This window comes from Watersipora subatra, chromosome 3, assembly GCF_963576615.1.
Source record: "Watersipora subatra chromosome 3, tzWatSuba1.1, whole genome shotgun sequence".
Lineage (NCBI taxonomy): Eukaryota > Metazoa > Bryozoa > Gymnolaemata > Cheilostomatida > Watersiporidae > Watersipora > Watersipora subatra.
In genome coordinates, this window is record NC_088710.1 from 22,874 (window position 1) to 43,947 (window position 21,074).

Genomic DNA, 21,074 nt, shown 5'->3' on the forward strand with positions numbered 1-21,074 from the left:
CCAACCGCAATCACCTGCTAACTAATCACCAAGCACTAGCATCTTCATCATGTCTGTTGTACAGCTGTTCGTTCCGGGTGAGATAGAGTCCTGCATTGAGAGGCCGATGACTTTCTGGTAAACCCTATGATTCCACCATGAGACTTCGAGTCTCTTTTAACTGTTTGCTCAATAGATTGATCACAAGCGATAGAGTTGAACGGACAGTGATGTCATGATTGATAAGTAAAATACCCCTTCTTCATAAGAGCCTCATACACCTTGCTATGCGATAGTTTCAGATTAGTCATCTCTGCATAGTACAGCGTGCCATATTTAGCGTAGTTTGTTTGGTCATATGCAAAAATCCAAGTAAGGATCATACATGTAATTTATCTATCATTTATGTCCAAATTGTAGACTAACACATCATGTAAACTGCAAAGAGTTAGTTTTGCTGCTCACAAAATGTGCAGACAAAAATAAAAATGTTTTCTTTTACTCCCACCAAAGTACCATCATCATGGAGTAATCATCATGAATTTGTAAAGTAATAAATATCTCGTCTCACTGCTTCTGCTGTATCACAATCTTTCTGTTTCTTCTCAATTCTTTTCTCAGCTCTTTCCATGACGAGTTTGTTACAATACTTTTTTATAACAGGCATAATGACATAACAAGTCTGAACTCCCATCAAAGTTCTCAATGCTTAACACCTTTTGAGCAATTTCACCTTGAATGCTCTCTTCTTCCAATATCAGCCATCTGTTTGAATACTGTTTGGCCATCTCATATTGAAGTTTAATCACTCTGACTAGGTTTTCATTCACAGACTGATCAAGACAGTGAAACAAGCTGTCTTGCTGCATCCTTGGCATGGGTTAAGGAATGCTGAGAGTTGACACATTGAATCTCAAATAAAAGCATTTATTAGTTTTCGAGATTATAAAATAGTTTTCTTTGTCTGATATGTAAGGTTTTCCAACCAAACTTGGAGTTGCCCCTCCCATTTCGAAAGTGCTTTCTAGCTCAGAAATGTGCAAACACATACATGTAGGTGTAGAAACATTATAATTGAATTCAGCGTAAATTTCTGACTATGAAACACCTTTGAGTAGCCCACCCTCTGAAGGAAAAGGCTGAAAGATAAGTTTATGTTCCTGCTCTACTATGAGTAGAGATTTTTAATATAGGGTTCGCATACAAGCATCGCAGTAGCTGAATGAGCCAAGCAGGTCTTATTGTGCTCAATAATAAATGACACTAAATGGCTAATGTGACACATTTTTCACATGGAAATATTTCTCTCTGAAATTGTTTACCCTATGGAAAAACAAAAAAGTAGTGGCTAAAATTAAAAACAGGCATCCTTGAACACAATTATGGAAAGTAATAAGTTGTAAACTTACCATTTATAATGTTTTTCACTTGAAGCTTTAGCAGTAGTGAATAAGACTTGACAAAATGAAGAGCAACAAATTCAAAATGGCTCTCAAGTCATAATTTCAAGTAGCCAATGAAGATTAGTCTGCATGCGTTTTTAGCATTACAGATGGATATTGTAATAATAGCAGCTTCATGGTTTTAAAAGCTATCTCGTTGTGCTTTCTAAAAGCGTTCTGCTTTTTGTTACAATAGCCTGTTCATAATACCTTCTCTTTGTTCACAACTGTCAAGATGAACACAGCTAATAAAGTTTCTGTCAATAAACTGAATGTTCAAAGTATTTAAACAACAATGGAATATAGTAACAAAAAGCTTTGCCTATATGTGGGTATTAATATCTCAAAAGCTTCCCGAGTGTTCGGTGACATATGTGTTACTATGGGCACTATCGGGTTCTCATTATGCCCTTTATTATGGGATGCCAGATTATGTCAATGTAAACCTTGTAGAGTTTTGCATAATGAAAAAAATCTTGGTTGGTTTTTGTTTAAAATGTTGAAACCATATTCTGACAAACTAACTAAAAAATATAACATTATTTGTGCTTTCATTGCTAATTGAACTGGAAGTACATGTTCTATATGCGAATGCATACTATCCATAGCGCACATATTGACAATGTAGGTTCCTGACATCTAATTAAATATTGATAGAAAGGATGGTAACTCTAACAGCTTATTATAAACATGCTGCAGGCTGCATACATTCTCCTTATTATAAAAGTGCTGCAGACTGCATACATTCTCCTTATTATAAACATACTGCAAGCTGCATACATTCTCCTTATTATAAAAGTGCTGCAGACTGCATACATTCTCCTTATTATAAACATGCTGCTGGCAGCATACATTCTCCTTATTATAAACATACTGCAGGCTGCATACATTCTCCTTATTATACACATACTGCAGGCTCCATACATTCTCCTTGTTATAAACATACTGCAGGCTCCATACATTCTCCTTGTTATAAACATGCTGCAGGCTGCATACATTCTCCTTATTATAAGAATGCTGCAGGCTGCATACATTCTCCTTATTATAAGCATGCTGCAGGCTGCATACATTCTCCACCCTTGTCCTTTGCTTTAAATGCATTCATGACTTTTAATATAAAACTGTACATATTCTGTACTGTCTCTCATAGTTTACTATAATAGTTGCTAGCTAAAAGAATTGAAAGAATTATATTCAATTGCATATAAAACCACACATCTTCAGTTTAAAACAATAATTTGCTGTTGCGCCTGTCAATAGTGGCTAAATACATACAGTCTTTTCACAGCCAGTGCTTGAGCCACTCCTAAGGACATGGCAACTTCTAGTAGAATAACATATCAAAATGCACTAGCACAGTTGTTTTAATTTTTAAATATTTCATTAGTCTACTGATATTTTATGAGAGTGATGAAATCAAATTTGTCAAGTTACGTGCTATTTTCCTCAGTACATTTCCAATACTATTTAGATTAGAATCGTGTATTACTAAGGGTGGTTTCTTTAGGTTTGCACCTCAGTTCCCACAAATAGATGCGCTTGATAAACATACATGATAACTTTAAAGGATCCGTTAAAATGATTCCGCAAACAACACTCGGCAGTAGCACACCAATCATACATTTTGTAAATACGATATTGTAAATAACTCTGCAATGGCTATAATAAGTAATAGAACGCGCTTGCTACATTAATGCTAATTTCATTTTTGTTCCTACTTAAGTACCCTCAGAGGCAATAATCACAAGAATGCTGCACATTGATTTCTCTTGCACTATTTAGGTCAGGGGTTCTCAACCTTTTTCGTTCAATTCCCCCCTTTTGCCTTTTCATAAATTTGATTCCTCCGCATGACTAAAAACAACCGATACAAAATATAATCCTATTTTATTGTACACATCTAAACATATAACAACATAATATAAATTTTTATACAGCACACAACAAAACATGACCGTCAGCACGGCGGTGGCTCAACTTACTATCTAATCAAAATCTGAATAGATGTATTCACATATATATTTGGGTTCTGACTAGTAGCTCATTATTAGCAACTAGTGTTATAGATGAAACCAAAATGTTAAATGATGAAACCCAAACTTACACGGCACTGCAGGACATAAATTAAAAATTTAACAAATCAGACACCTCTCCGTTTTCCCTTGTGTATTCAAAATTCTCCCCAAATTGGAATTCTTCCCTGGTTGTGAACCACTGAGTTAGATTGTCCATCAATATTTTCAGGAAGTTATAGAATTACCTGTTCTAACTGCATTAATGCATTTGTATACTTTTGTCAGTTGACAAACTCTCATTCTACAATTTCTGGTTTTAATTTTATCTAAGAAATATTTGATCTGTTGGGTATGTCTAATATCATATCCGCTTACATGCAACACTACTTAATTGGCATATCTAGATATTGTTGTAGAATGGTTATGGAGTTGGTAGAGAAAAGGTCAAATTGTTCTGGTACAGTGTACAGGCACCATTGCCACCACATATATGACAACTGCGACACCCTTACACAACCCAGTTTAATATCTATAAATCTCAAAGTTTGTCTGTCTGTCTGTCCTTCGATAGCAATTAAAATCTTACAATTAAAATCTTGCATCCTGCTGGATTTGAACTCACAAAGATTGCAACTGCAGGGGTGTAATACATTTGTTGAACCACGAATCTACGAAGACTCCTACGGTTCATGGCTCTTACTATACACTGTATGCACCCTTTTCCCTATTTAACACGCTAAATGACGTATTAAACAAAACTATTAACTCTATGAAAAACAATGACTATTTTTCATGTTTTTGGGAACTTCTACTTCCGGTTTTTCATAAAGTTTAATTGCTATAACAGTGAAGGCTAATACTTTTCATGTAAACAATTGTATTATCTCAAGTAAGAATAGCCTCCAAGGAACACATTCTCTCCCATTCGGTCAGACAAAGACACTCCGACATCTCATTTTTACATTTGTACCAGTATCAAGGGGTACCAGTATCGTCGTATTCAAAGTTTTGATGGATAGCTCCTGGTGGAACAGTAGCCTTTATTACACTACACACTTTTATGCCCGAATTGTTATTCAACGTTTCCAGGCTTTTTATTTTTTTGTCTCAATTCGTATTAATTGTATCATTACCAAATCTTTTATTGAAATTGTAGCAAAACAGACTTGATTTAGTTATTGCTTGCTAATTATTTCACATTTACATATAAACACTTTTATAGTTGTTTTATTTTGTTTCTTAATTTATGTGACCTGCACAAAACATTTCCCTCATGATATGAAGCTTGAAAGTTATTGTTTGATAAAGTTTGAAAGCCTGAACAGAAATTTCATTTTTTCTCTTAATTTATTTTAATTGCTCAAAACACTTTTCTCGTGATATGAAGTTTGAAAATTGGAATGGCAACTGTTGTGATATGTTAAATAAAAATCAAATTTCTGTGCAGACTTTTATTACCCAGGCAATGCCGGGCATTCAGTAGTGCATGCGTATAAGGCATGCGTATAAGGCATGCGTATAAGGCATGCATATAAGGCATGCGTATAAGGCATGCGTATCAAGCATGCATATAAGGCATGCGTATAAGGCATGCGTATAAGGCATGCGTATAAGGCATGCGTATCAAGCATGCATATAAGGCATGCGTATAAGGCATGCGTATAAGGCATGCGTATCAAGCATACGTATAAGGCATGCGTATAAGGCATGCGTATCAAGCATGCGTATAAGGCATGCGTATAAGGCATGCGTATAAGGCATGCGTATAAGGCATGCGTATCAAGCATGCGTATAAGGCATGCGTATAAGGCATGCGTATAAGGCATGCGTATAAGGCATGCGTATGAGGCATGCGTATAAGGCATGCGTATCAAGCAGACATATAAAGTGTATCAATAAAGAAGCGTATCAGTATTATACTTTTTATTATAATCATTTTAGAACTCTTGCTGTCAAACTCATCTTACTCTCAGAAGGTTGTTCTCTTCAACCTTTGTTACAAATTCCATAGGTTCAACGCGGCAGGGACCAATCAGAATGCTCAACAATCAGTATTTGTACTCTAAGGGGCTCGCAACGTGTGAGACTCTTCGACCTTACCAATTGGAAGGCGTTTCATGGCTAAAAGGTATGTGTGTAGCATACCATATACACTACATTTCATCATCAATGACCAAAGTAAATGCAATTTTTATTTTACATTTTATATTCAAGCTAATACCACCAGTTTTGCAAAGTTAATTGATTATCGTTAATGGGGCCCAAATTTGTTACACGAGATGCAGTTGTGACAAACTTATTTTAGCTTAGGTGTTATTTCTATATAATTCGCTTTCCTTTGATTAATGTATAGTAAGAGCTGTAGATTAGTGTGAACTCCAGAGTATATGTCACATGTTTATATGTCGCATGTCTATATGTCACATGTCTATATGTCACATGTCTAGATGTCACATGTCTATATGTCACATGTCTAGATGTCACATGTCTAGATGTATGCTTTTATGTTATTACCTGCTAGTTGGGTTTTATTGAAATCTTGTTCAAAAAAATACAAGGAAATTCGAAAACATTGAACAATTTGGTATTAAACCGGTGTCCTAATATTTGACAATATATTGCATAAATTTAACTACTACAAAAATGTAAGTATTGTGTTTCTGAGTTTAAGTGAGCAATCTGACCAGATGTACAGCTGATGGATATCAATTCTGTTAAACAGATCGACTCCTCTCTCAGTCAAATTGATATTTTATTGCTTTGAGGCAGAACACTTTATTTTCATGCGGACATTCGCAGACCATAAGTCTAATAAGCTAATAATGAGTTGTATACGTGTAATTTGCAGTATCTACGTTGTATAGCATAGTCAGTCACAGAAAGCTTACTTAAGGTTTTATGTTTTTTTTTTGTATTTTACAGCTCATTATACAACCAGTGGAAAGAACTTATTTTCTGATCATGGCAGGATATCAGCCCTTAAACTAACTTGAATGACATTTCATGCAAAGAAAGAATTTAATATTCCAATTAGACTTGAAATAGTTTGATTTCTTCAAGGACATGTGTCTTTCCAAAGTAGAGGGTTTTTGCAAAGGTCCCAGTTGCCTCCAGGCCAACAAATCCATGTCTGTTAGTTAGAAAACATTTTGAGATCTGTGGTTAAGTGGCCTCTTCCTGTGATTATAAAGTGCTATGAAAGAGGAGATGGCGGGCTATTATGTGATGAAATGGGACTCTGTAAGACATGCCAGGCTATATGTTTCTTGATGTCTGTATCCAGCATTGAGAGACCAACATCTTTAATGGTCTGTCCCTTGACCGTCCTAGATACTTGGAAGAAGGAGTGCATCAGGTATCTACAGTTTGTCAGCCTTCACAATATCAGAGTTCATTACACATCCTTGCAGCAATTCTTTCTTTACAGTGTTCTTTTTCTATTCTTCTTTTTCAAACAATGCCAAATTTCCTTTGATAGCAAAGTTCGTATAATATTTGACTCTTGACTGTATGATTCCTCATTCATTAGCAGGTAGTTGTGTGAATACTGCCAATTGTGTTTCTTCTCCTTTTTTTCAATCAATGTTTATGAACTGTTTTACATTTTTTATAAGGAAATTATGTTATTAATTTTGTGAAACGTTTCCATAATTTTTATAATAATCTCACTATCTGCAGCCTGCCTGGGCATGAGTGTACAATGAGACTCCACTCAGATAATGGACTATTCTGCACACAGTTTAACTGATTGTCTTTTACATGTCTTTAGTAACAACTAAACATCATTTAGCATGTCTGCTGAAAAGAGACATTGTGAGTGTATAAAGAGACATTATGAGTGTATAAAGAGACATTGGGAGTGTATAAAGAGACATTGGGAGTATATAAAGAGACATTGGGAGTGTATAAAGGGACATTGGGAGTGTATAAAGAGACATTGGGAGAGTATAAAGAGACATTATGAGTGTATAAAGAGACATTGGGAGTGTATAAAGAGACATTGGGAGAGTATAAAGAGACATTAGGAGTGTATAAAGAGACATTGGGAGTGTATAAAGAGACATTAGGAGTGTATAAAGAGACATTGGGAGTGTATAAAGAGACATTGGGAGTATATAAAGAGACATTGAGAGTGTATAAAGAGACATTGGGAGTGTATAAAAAGACATTGAGTGTTTGAAGTGTAAGGGTTGTTATGGGGGTACTCTATGGTGACAGGTAGGCACGATGACTCGCGGGCCAGCGGCCCGCCCAAGCCGCGTAGTGGGTAGAGGGGGGTGCGGGGGAGAGGTGGAGGGGGTGCGGGGGAACTCCCCTGCAATTTTTTTTTAAGATAGTCTGTCTTATACCTAATTTCCAGTTTTTTAGTGAGAGAACAAATATTTTGCAATGGTATAATTGGTATTATTTTATTACACAGTAAATTCATCTTGAGTGCTTAACTTCACAGATATATTCATTAAAATGGAAATAAAATGAGTTTGAAAGAAACAATCAGTGCAACAAAAAATTAAGAAGGGAAATTTCAAGTTTTTCCAAGAAAATCAACTACTCAGGAAAAATGAGAATGGTTTAATTTTTAAGCAAGCACATACAGCCTCATCTTTTAATATAGACACAAAAGGAAACCTAGCAAACAGAGATCACCTTAAATTTCAATAATATCACCCATTAAAGGCGTGCCCCAAATAGCTAAGAAACCAGCGAGTCTTAAATTTAATGGCCTCAGACTTCCATCATTCCTAATCATCTAAGATGAAGCTTAGGCTTGATGTAGTATTAGCATAATTTAGGTAACGAGTCGGTCAGTTATACGTAATACATTAATTTATAAGCATTGCCTTGCATGATATTAAATATTTGGAGCTGTGTGATACACATACACTCATCAGATATTCTGGAAAAAGCTTTGTGAATAATTGAGGTTTCATAATAGCCTGTGCACCTGATGTGAAAATGCTATCTCTTCCACTTGAGAGCTATTTGGGGTACACCTTTAAATAAACTGAGAGATTCACGTTGGCATCACAATGAAAGTAAATGATCTTACCATTTCTTTGCCATAATTCTATCATTTTAGTGGCAGGGCTGTGATAAGCTACCATTTCTAGTTCAGGTCATGATAAGTAAGGGATTTATAAGTTTCTAGTGCAAAAGGTAGATAGTTAGTATGTAGAATGTTAGTAAGGTAAATCAATCATCACATAATCTCACTTCCCTTTGAAGTAACCATCAATTGGTCCATGACGATTCATCATTAATCAAGTAAGAATGATAATGAAGAAGCAATTTGCTTTAGAACTACTAGATAAACTAGATAAGTTTTCTGAGAAAGCTTTCTTCGGTTAGCTCAAGACGAAAAAATGCCTGCACACGGAATAATCCCAAGCTATTTGATGATGTCTTTGGACAGGTGACAAGGACGCCCGTTGATTGCGTTGCTTGAAGAAAAGTTGGAATGAATTTATGCTTTTCACAAAGTAGCATAGTTGATCCGTTGAGGCGAGGAACTTGCTCAATGATTAGTGGCGCGGACGTAGTGTCACACCATCCGATAGTGCTTACTGTTTTCCGCTTAAGAGACACTCAGGTTAAAAGATTGAGAAAAAATTATGTGAATATTTGTTGACTTCATAGAGATTTTATCGCTATGTAGTCATTTTATCGCTATTTTATCGTATATGAGAAAACTAATGTTAGGGGATACGCTTTCCAGAGAGTACCCCCATAATTTCTTCTTAGGGATACGCCGTATCCCTGCGTATCCCCCTATTTCCAACACTGTATTCAGGTCCAGTCCTAACCGTAATGTCTGACCTGAATTAATGAATATTGTTATCCTCAGAGCCGTCTAGACTCAAGAGCATTGGTCAGCCTACATCCCTTGAAGGACTTGACGATTAGCATCTTTGGATTCGTGCCTGCTCAACATGTCTGCCTATGTTTATAGGTACATTATCGTAGTGCTCTGAGGAAGTTTAACTCACAACTACGCGGTAGAAGCGATTTTAATTGAATGTCAAGGCCTCAATGTAGTAGGCCCAATCTCTGGGCACCGTGATCCAGGTATGTTTATTTACATGTTTGATGCATGATCAATGCATTTAATATTGGCCCACAAAACTCAAAGTCCATCAAATTCATCAAAAGGCCATTCAGTACAATATGCCTAGTTGGGTACCTTTGGTTACTAATTAGCGTGGTAAATGTCAAAGCTTTGCTCAAATATAGGTGGCCCTTGAATAAATAGTGGTGTTCTATTTTTCAACCTTTTTATAGTGGCCTTCAAATAAAGGTAGCGTTCAAATACAGGTTTTACGGTATATAGATCTTTTATCTAGAGTTAATTTCTTCTTATTCTTTTTTACAGATACTTTTGAAACTGAAAACACAATCTCCAAGATTAAACTATTAAATATATTGATGCAGCTTAGAAAATGTGTCAATCACCCATACCTTTTTGAGGGGGTAGAGCCTGAACCCTTTCAACTTGGAGAGCATCTCGTAGAGGCCTCAACTAAGCTCATAGTCTTAGATCGAATACTTCAGTATCTCGCAAAACATGGTCATAAAGTTCTTATTTTCTCGCAGATGATTTGCATGCTCGACATTCTCCAAGACTATCTCCACTATTATAGAGGTCAGTATTCAACAATGAATGCAGCTTAAAGATGTGATTGCGTCAAATTTTAGTTGATTTGAACAAAATGTATTGATTTTTTTCTATTAGTTGATTTGCGGTTTTAGGTAATCTCATTTTCAAGATATTTGAAGATTAAAATCGACAAACTTTGATCACAGTAAAAACACTAAAATAAAAGATGAGCCCAGACTTGCCCAAAATGATATATATAGTGAAACAGTCTGTATCTATCCATCGTATTCACATCGGCTATTGCGATAAAAGTCTAATCCTATGCAACTTTATTAGCATGTATTTTATTTTGTATTTGCTCATGTTGGCTAGAATAAAATTTTAAATCCATCCACAAATACATTATGATGAATGTTTCAAACGCCTCAAATAAGGGAAATTGAAAACTTGTCATATTAACTTCCTCTAAATGCTGTGTACACATTTGAGTGCCGTCTAACGATTTTGTCTGTCTATGGTAATTGGGTCATCGAGTTAACTCATTTCATCGCAGCCTTTGTATCAGCGAAGTTCTCAGTTGCTACTCCACACTGGAAACTAGTTACTAAATAAAATAAGCCAGCGCATCTTTGAAAAGAATATGTTTGAATATATGGCGAAACCAACTACATCCCTAAAACAGTCATGTGTAGTCAACGTCATTAGTATCAATATGTAGAAAAAAATTTACTTGTCACATTTGATTAGTTCATTCAAGTACAAAACAAATGGTTTTATGAGTTGGCCGAAATAGTGAATGCAAAACAACATCAATTTTTTTGAAATTAATTAACCCACCGATCCTTTGGCTGAGGAAACGAGCAAAATGTCGTTTATCGGTCCCGTGGAGAAACGAATTTTCAGTCGCTTTCGGTAAACGTTTATAAAGCTGTCGCCTAGTAACAATAAACAAAGGATATAAATGCTAGTAAATCTTAAATTTTATCGACAAGATATTTGTCGAATAATCACAGTGTGCAGCCATCATCTGAGAGGTGTTGCCTTCTGCTAAAAGCTAAAGAAATCGCAACTCCTTAGAAAAAATGGAAGTTGGAAAAACCAGTCAACATACGGCTCGACGTTCAAAGCGAAGGCAAAAAAATTTATTTGATCCCGCGATTGTTAGTGATCTTTTGTCCAATCAGTATGATAATAAGTCAGAGGATAGTTGTGATGTAAACTCTGAAGACTTTGAATATACAGAGAAAAGTGATGGCTATGGTAGCTCGGACAAAGACGATGCTACTGGTGTTGGCTACGCTGTGGCATTGTATTCTGCCGGACAGAATATGGTTCTAAGCATTTCATACATAGACAACTGTACATAGCCATATATTTTTTGTAATAGTACATAAGTAAATGAATGTTTATGTTCAAAAGATTTTGTTAATAGAAATAAACTTCAGTTTGAGCTATGCATGTTTTTATAATACAGATTATATTGAATTTTCAAAAATAAATTACACGGTTTTCGGCAGTTTCTGCGGGGCTTTTACCTAGCCAAAGGGTTAATAAAGCCATTTTTACACCTAGTTGGCGGTTTGTGGACTCACCTGCTTTCACGTAGTAGCATAGAGCCTAAATTTTTGAACTTTTAACGTTTGGTCCGTTGGAATTGAGTCGAGCTATGCAAAAGTACCTGTCAATACAGCCCTGATTACATTTCATCCATCCATATATCAGACACTATTTCAGAACAGGCGGAAATGGGGCTATGATGTATTCAAGATGTTCTGCAAATCATGTTTTGCATTATCTTCAACCATGTTATTTTATGATATAATTTTTACACGCCAAAAATTTTTCATCGACATAATTTTTTTATTAAAAAACATCCATCCAAGTCGTGGCCACTCACATAGTTTCAGCTCATATAATAGAACAAATTAATCAACTGCAGCAAACTCAAACAAAACATATCATGGTTTGTGCTGCACACATTCATGTCTCTCTTTCCCATTTATGGCAGTTTCCAAAATGACACAACTGCTCCGCTGGTGGCGCCACATAAACATCCTGTAATCAATAAAACAAATGTAATAAATATATATGTCATTCCTAGAAATGTCGTTCTAACATGTATCTACTGAAAGCCTTCAATTTGGGAGTTAGGTAGATTGTGAGTGTAATTTTCAAAATGAGTAATTGTTTAACGAAAAGCATAAGTACGCCAAGCCAACAATTCGAAGCTTTGTTTCTGGGAGTTAAAGATGAGCATTGGTCAATCGATTTTCCTCACTTTCTACAAGTGAGAAGTGAACATAAATTCTAATCATAAATCTAATTCACTAGGTAAAGCTGCCAAAGAAAATTTGAAGCAAGTAATATAGCTTAGACTTAGATAACTAGGTGAAACGATGAAAAAGTTATGAAACGATAATTCGATATAGCAAAAATAAATTTATCAATTAGTAAATGTATTCATAAGTACTAAAGTTATTACCTTTATTTTAGTATATATATATATAGGATACTCAATGTTAAAAATAAATTTACCTCAATTCTCCTATTTTCCTCTGCAGCATAACGCTGCTGACGCCTGTCAGCTCTAACCATAAACTGTTTGGCTCAATCTTTAACCACCTGATGCTCAGAAAAAACTTGAGTCACCTTCGCTGGAACTGGAAGCTTTGGAACAATTCTGTTGTTCGTCAATAAAACGTGTCGTTGCAGTAATTCAGTAAATTAAGAAGTTAATTATTTCAGTAAATTAAATAAGATGTCGATGTGTAAACTAGTAATTGAGTAAAATCCTAACTACAAGAATCTTCGAGATTACAGACAACTCGTTTTACGAGCGGTAACATCTATTATGACCTATAAAAAGATTTCGTGCTGATGATTGGCTAAAGAAGAGATCTTATATTTATCGCTTGTGGACTCTTTTCATATGTATCACTATATAGGTCATGAATAAATCGCCCGCTGGAATCTGAGCGTTTCAGAAAATGATCTCATTCAAACGCTTATATCTCTGGACAGGGTCTACAAAGACCAAAATGACATCAAATTGTAGCTATGTTTTAGCCTTTTATTGGTCTCAATATCATTTGATCAACTTTTTTGACGCAATTACATCTTCAAATTAGAATTGTCTGCTCCTCATATATAAATTTTTACTGCTCATTTATTTGATTTGGGTGCTTTTTTTTTTAAAGTATTTTTACTGTTTAAAGTTCATCTAAAAGGTTTTATTTTGAAACCTGCCCATGGAGTGGTGTAGCATCTGAGCAGTAGATTTAAGTAAGATTTGCCTCGCCTTCACATCGAACAAAATATTTAATGAGATAAATGATCTCTAATTTTGCTGCTGAGTTTTTAGTGATTCTAATAAGATTAAGTATCGTAACATACAAAGTGAAAGATAACTCCCGCGGTATTTTTGGTGCTAGTCGCTTTGCTGCTGACTTTTTTGCAGGTTGAATGAAGCCCAAAGACTTTCACCCACAAACTGTTTTAACTCAGTACACAATGCCAAGAAATAGTTTTGTACAGCGAAGAGGTTTCTTCTATGCTCAGGTTACTTTTGTGTTCACAGTGTTTGGGTATTCATACGGGTGTTCATTGACAATTCCTTGTTGACACAGTTGGCTGTTGACTTTCCTATTCAGCTAAACACACTTTTAAACCCATAAATTGATTAGCTACTTTAATTTATTGAAGTTTGTATATTTACTATATATTTATATTTGCTGCGCACGTTTGAAGCTCAGGCTATTAGAATCCTTTACTTTTCAGGCTATACATATGAACGGCTCGATGGTTCAATGAGAGGCAAGGAACGGTTTGTTGCTATCAAGAACTTTAACTCAACCAAGCAAACATTTGTTTTTCTGTTGAGTTCAAGGGCTGGAGGTCAGGGGTTAACTCTTACAGCTGCTGACACAGTGATATTCTATGACCATGATTTCAATCCTCAGGTACCATTGCTTCCAAAGTATGGCTTCATATTTTTCCATCTTATTGCGCTGTGATATTTCATATCTCCTATGCATCTCTGCCATATATATATATATATTTGTGTTCCTTGCCTAAGCTCTGAGCTGCACTGATGAGGCTTCAATAGCCGAAACAGTACTGTCTGTAGCATGAGTATATATATATATATATATATATATACACTAATAAATCATTTAAAAGCAATACTTATCTTTTTTCAGCTACTGTCAGTTTCATGATATTCTCATTCGTCAGGCTGTGTTGGAATAAACAAGATGGTGACTAATCTCTTCTTGGCTATTTTTCCCTCCCTTTGTTCTTATTGTTTAATTTCTTCTTCTTCTGATTGGCTGTTGGTTAGTAGCTACAAAATGAGAGAGAAGATAATTTCTGGAATGACGACAGGTTGAGACTAATTCAGATTTTTTATTAAGTGTTGCTAAGTCAGGTCTATTAATGATGTAGTATTTTTCTGTCAAACATAGGTTGCACCTTTTGCTGGAGTTGTTGTAGGATTTTGTCTGCTTTAGTACAGTCCAGTCTAGTTTGTAGTTAATGTCTTGGTCTTTCAGTCTCCAAATGTGTTTGCTTAGTTCAGTTGCGTTTCGCTTGGTGCTGTTTTTGATACTATTTTTGTGGTTACTATATCGTGTTTTAAGGTCAGTTTCACAAAGTCCTATGTATGATTCAGTAGTGTTGTTGTCTAGTCGTGTCACTTTGGCTTGGTATATCACACTTTTTTGCAGGCAGTTTTCATTAAGTGGGCATTCACTTTTGACTCGGCAGTTACAATTTTTGTCATTTACTGGGGTTTCATTGCTTTTACCAAGGATTTTTTTGTTGTGTGCATCAATTTTACTCTTCATGTTGGGCATTGTGGAATAGCTGATTTTTACTGTGTTCTTGTTGAATATTTTGCCTAGTGGGTTCTTTTTGTCAAAGCATTTGTTTACAATTTTTAAGAATATTTTGCCAATGTTAGTCTGTACATTGCTGTTATATGGTGGGTTGTACCATATTACTTTGCGTTGCCTGTTACGTTTTTTAGTTGTGGTTTCTGGTTTGTATTTTAGCCTGTACTTGTAGTTACTGTCATTTAGTGCTTGCTGGTATGGTGCTTTTGATTGCTCAAAAATATGTTTGTTAGCAGAGAGTCGAGAGAGTCTTTTGTTGACGTTTTCTGGTAAGTTTTTAATTATGTTAGGGGGGTGGTTACTTTGGGCATGAACATATTGTATGTTGTTGTTGGGTTTAGTGTATGGGCTGTGTGTACCACTGTTTAGGTCTAGGGTTACATCTAAGAAATTGATGATTTTTTGGTTAGCTTCAATAGTGATTTTTAGTTTGTTCTGTTTGAATGTTTTGCATATTTGTTTCTTCATGTTTTCAATGCTGTTTTCAATGAAAACATGAAGAAACAAATATGCAAAACATTCAAACAGAACAAACTAAAAATCACTATTGAAGCTAACCAAAAAATCATCAATTTCTTAGATGTAACCCTAGACCTAAACAGTGGTACACACAGCCCATACACTAAACCCAACAACAACATACAATATGTTCATGCCCAAAGTAACCACCCCCCTAACATAATTAAAAACTTACCAGAAAACGTCAACAAAAGACTCTCTCGACTCTCTGCTAACAAACATATTTTTGAGCAATCAAAAGCACCATACCAGCAAGCACTAAATGACAGTAACTACAAGTACAGGCTAAAATACAAACCAGAAACCACAACTAAAAAACGTAACAGGCAACGCAAAGTAATATGGTACAACCCACCATATAACAGCAATGTACAGACTAACATTGGCAAAATATTCTTAAAAATTGTAAACAAATGCTTTGACAAAAAGAACCCACTAGGCAAAATATTCAACAAGAACACAGTAAAAATCAGCTATTCCACAATGCCCAACATGAAGAGTAAAATTGATGCACACAACAAAACAATCCTTGGTAAAAGCAATGAAACCCCAGTAAATGACAAAAATTGTAACTGCCGAGTCAAAAGTGAATGCCCACTTAATGAAAACTGCCTGCAAAAAAGTGTGATATACCAAGCCAAAGTGACACGACTAGACAACAACACTACTGAATCATACACAGGACTTTGTGAAACTGACTTTAAAACACGATATAGTAACCACAAAAATAGTATCAAAAACAGCACCAAGCGAAACGCAACTGAACTAAACAAACACATTTGGAGACTGAAAGACCAAGACATTAACTACAAACTAGACTGGACTGTACTAAAGCAGACAAAATCCTACAACAACTCCAGCAAAAGGTGCAACCTATGTTTGACAGAAAAATACTACATCATTAATAGACCTGACTTAGCAACACTTAATAAAACATCTGAATTAGTCTCAACCTGTCGTCATTCCAGAAATTATCTTCTCTCTCATTTTGTAGCTACTAACCAACAGCCAATCAGAAGAAGAAGAAATTAAACAATAAGAACAAAGGGAGGGAAAAATAGCCAAGAAGAGATTAGTCACCATCTTGTTTATTCCAACACAGCCTGACGAATGAGAATATCATGAAACTGACAGTAGCTGAAAAAAGATAAGTATTGCTTTTAAATGATTTATTAGTATATAGCTGCTCCAATACATTTGTTGAGCACTCTAATTTTAGTAATACTAGCCCATAATTCTTAGGAATTTATAGTTTATATATATATATATATATATTGATAGAAGCATGGATTATATATTGATAGAAGCCTCCTAGTTGGGAAATATAGTTCTATATATATATATATGTATATATATATATATACTAGCTGCATTACCCGCCTACAGTAACAGATTCACGTGCAGCATAAGGTTTATTGGGAGTTGGCTTTCATACTGTAAAACAACTCCAAATATGCAGTTACATCTCCCTCTCTCCATCTCTCCCTCTTTCCCCTCTCTCCCTCTCTCCGTCTCTCCCCTCTCTCTCCGTCTCTCCCCCTCTCTCTCCCCTCTCTCTCCCTCCCTCTTCTCCCTCTTTCTCTCCCTCTCTCTTCCTCTCTCTCCCCCCCCCTCTCCTCCTCTCTCTCCTTCTCTCCCTCTTTCCCCTCTCTCCATCTCTCCCCTCTCTCTCTCCCCTCTCTCTCTCCCTCTCTCCCCTTTCTCTCCCTCCCTCTTCCCCCTCTCCCTCCCTCTTCCCCCTCTCCCCCTCTCTCTCCCTCTTTCTCTCCCCCCTCTCCTCCTCGCTCTCCTTCTCTCTCCCCTTCTCTCCCTCTCTCTCTCTCTCCCTCTCTATCCCCACTCTCCCTTTCTCTCTCCCTCTCCTCCTCGCTCTCTCCCTCTCTCTCCCCTTCTCTCCCTCTCTCTCTCCCCCTCTCTCTCCCTTTCTCCCCCCTCTCCCTCTCTCTCTCTCTCCCTTAGTTCAATGCAACACTTGCGGATAGACAACATTTTTGGTTTTTCTGTCGGACGCATGAAGAAATAGTTTTCGGCATGTGCCTACTTTTGAGCAGGCGACGTATAGCTGGTCATGGCTGATGCAGGGTGACAGTAAGTCGATAGCAGCTGCTCTCTTTCTTTTCACAATAGCGTATCGCAACCCTCGGAGTACTCGTGAAAGTTCTGTAATAGTAAGTTACAGTAGGCCTACTAGTAGCTGGAAAAATAATAGTAACTCGGCTGCTGAAGGAAATGAACATGACCCACTATCACGAACAGCGGCAAATCCAACGTTATTAAGTAGTGGAGATGTGGCAATTCATATACAATACAACATCGTATAAGAAACACTTACCTTTTTGATGTGGAAATTTAGTAGGTGAGAAATGCGTTTTTCCAGTGGCTCCAAGAAACAAACGTTTACGTGACCTTCTCGGTACACGTTGGCAGTAAATATTAATTGCATGTAAATAACTACTCGTTAATTTATTTTATTTAATAAATAGTACATTTGTATAGCTGTATAGACACCTTTGTATAGGCCGCAGAACTCAGGAAGGCGCTTTTTAACACGGCAGAAAATTTGCTGTTTAAAAAGCGTGCTAACCGGGGATTTCGGTTAATGCGCCCGAGCGGTGAAAGAAAAACAACAGAATGGCCACACCTTTATATAAGCCGGTTGGCTCAAATCGTCAGAGAAAAGTAGCGGCTAATAGTCCATATTACGACATTACGATATTTAGTATTCATATTAGTTCGGTTGGCTTCGTTCGACCGAATGGAAAAAGAAAGACCGCTCTATAATTTATTTACCGTTACTACACATATTAATTCAGTTCGCTTCGTACGACCGAAATTCGTACTGAAGTAAACGCTCATAGCCAGATGAACAACACTCTTGTACAAGGTGGTGGCCCTGAAGAGGGCCCTTTGGGGGAAAAATCAGCTCGGAACTATAGGCTATAGTCCGAGTCGATCACGAGAGTCAGGTCAGATCGCGAAGACTACTCGCTTTGGAGGAGCATTAGAATTAGCATGTTAGAACTAGCTTACGGTATTTATGGGTAATAAGCGGGCGTATCGGAGAGAGGACTTGTAAAGCGGAGGTAATAGACACTCGTTTTGTTTGTTTGCGCTAACTTTTGTGGTAAGATTTGACTGGATCTTATCGTTTTGCTGTCTTATCCATGCGTGTAACCAATTACAGTCAGTAAAATTGACCTATATTATTTTAACCAATTATCTTAGTTTTTGCCATTTTTGTGTGTATATAAGAACATGCAATCGTGTTGTTAGAGTGTTCTGCTCGTGTTGTGCTTTGTGCTGATATTTGTAAATAAACTTTGACGCTTTCTCAAAGTTTTGTTAATTGATTCATAGCAGACTATCTAGTAGGGAGCACTAGCTTTATTTGTTTTGTCTTCTCCTCATAAGCCGTGGCTTAAGACTGCGTTTCATAGCTGCAGCCACACAAGGCTTCGAGGGACGACAGACAGATTTGGCGAGTCTGTAACGCTGTGCGTAGGCATGTGGTATTAGACAGCGAACCACAGCTGCATCCACGCTAGTGCACCACCTCAGCCAGACAAGTGTTCTGCCAACTAATAGGAGCTAGACATTTAATGATAGTTGGATAATTTCATGCCTGAAGCCGAGTAACTCTAACTTCCAAGAGTTTTGTTCAGGAGTTACCGTGTTGGGGTATACCGGCAACCAGGTTACGAGGCCAGCGTTCGGTCTGATCCTACGAGGCCAGTATTCGGTCTGATCCTATGAGGCCAGTATTCGGTCGGATCCTACGAGGCCAGTATTCGGTCTGATCCTACGAGGCCAGTATTCGGTCTGATCCTACGAGGCCAGTATTCGGTCTGATCCTACGAGGCCAGTATTCGGTCTGATCCTACGAGGCCAGTATTCGGTCTGATCCTACGAGGCCAGTATTCGGTCTGATCCTACGAGGCCAGTATTCGGCCTGATCCTACGAGGCCAGTATTCGGTCTGATTCTACGGGCCTGTGTTCGGTCACAAATTCGTCAGGGCCAGTCTTCGGTCCAGCTTAGTCAGACTTAGGGTAGCTCCCGTATAATCTTGACGGTCGGGTGTGGCATCATTAGCGAGTATTACTTTAGTACGACGATTAAAGGAAAGACCGCTCTAGAAGGCGGACACTCAATCAAACAGACAGACAACGATTGCCGTTTATATAGTAGATAGAGAACAGCGTTTTTCTAGTGGTTGCAAGAAACAACCTTCACATGACCTTCCCGGTACACGTTGGCAGTAAATATTAATTAGATGTAATTTACTACTCATTAATTTATTTAAAGAGTAGTAAATTTTATTTAATTCACTACTAATATTTACTACTAATTTAATTTTATTACTTATATTAATTAAGTTTGCTTCGTACGATCGAATCGAAAAAAAAAGACCGCCATATAATTTATTTATACTGCTCATATTTGGGAGTTATCGGTGACTCAATATATCGAGAAGACAACTCATACTATTAGCATATCAGTATTTATCGTCCATCCCTACGATGAATAGTAGGTTACGTATTATAATAGAGGCGTGTACTAACCGGAGATTCTCGTTAATGCACCCTAGCAGTAAAAAAAAACACAGAATAGACCCGCCCTTATATAAAAGTAGCGGCTAATAGTCCGAAAAGTACGGTACTCTAAAAAGCGAACAGACAGATACACAGATAGATAGACAGACAGACAACGATTGCCGTTTATATAGTAGATATACACTCATGCTACAGACAGTACTGTTTCGGCTATTGAAGCCTCATCAGTGCAGCTCGCGACATTCAAGTTTGTCGTAATAGATCGTTAACTGTGTCGACAAAAATAAGAATAGGGTAGCCGCACAACTGTTCATAAATACAAGGGCAATCGATTGGTGCAGGTGTTACAATGTCAGTCTACCAGTCTTAATGTCACGAGTTGGAGTTTCGTTGAAAATTATCTTTATCCTAACCTTGGCCCCTGGATAGTGGTTTCAGTGATAAACGACGAACAGGTAGAACTGCTTTTTATAATAGAAAGATTTTGTTGTTGTAGAAGAGTAAGCAAATCATTGTAAATGAACGTCGAAAATGTGCACTCCTTATCAACTTGAAGTAAACTTACCGCAATCATGGTCGATCAAACCAGGGAGATGGGTCATAAAAAGTAGAAAGTTGTTGATGCAAACCAGTAATTCTACTGTTACGGTACAGCTCACAAATTAAAAGAGTTAAGTAAAGTTTTTCTTTTTTGCATGGCCAAAGGAGTGAGTTTGAAAGATCTTAGAACGGATTTGGCAATTTACATGTATTTTACTGTTCTTATAACGTAAATTCCCTATAACGTAAATGTTCCTGGAACAGATTATTTACGTTGTAGGAGCGTCTACTGTATATATATATATATACTGTAAAACCTCTAGTTGAACGCCATGGCGCTCTATTTTTCAACTCTTCTGTGATGGTCAATTGAAGGCGGCGTTCAAATAGAGGCTGGCGGTCTACTTTTTAAATAGCTTGTCAGAATTTTCGGAAGATAAATTTAGCCCTATTATGGGCAAAGCAAATGTCGCCTATATTTTGCCCACCTTTGCCGGTGTACCGATATTAAACATTTTGAATGCAATAAATATGCTAACT

General features: G+C 36.8%; 1 pseudogene; it reads left to right on the forward strand.

The window, feature by feature from the left end:
• The window catches only part of LOC137392280 (chromodomain-helicase-DNA-binding protein 1-like), a 71,913-nt pseudogene that overhangs the window by 18,995 nt on the left and 31,844 nt on the right, over positions 1–21,074 (forward strand).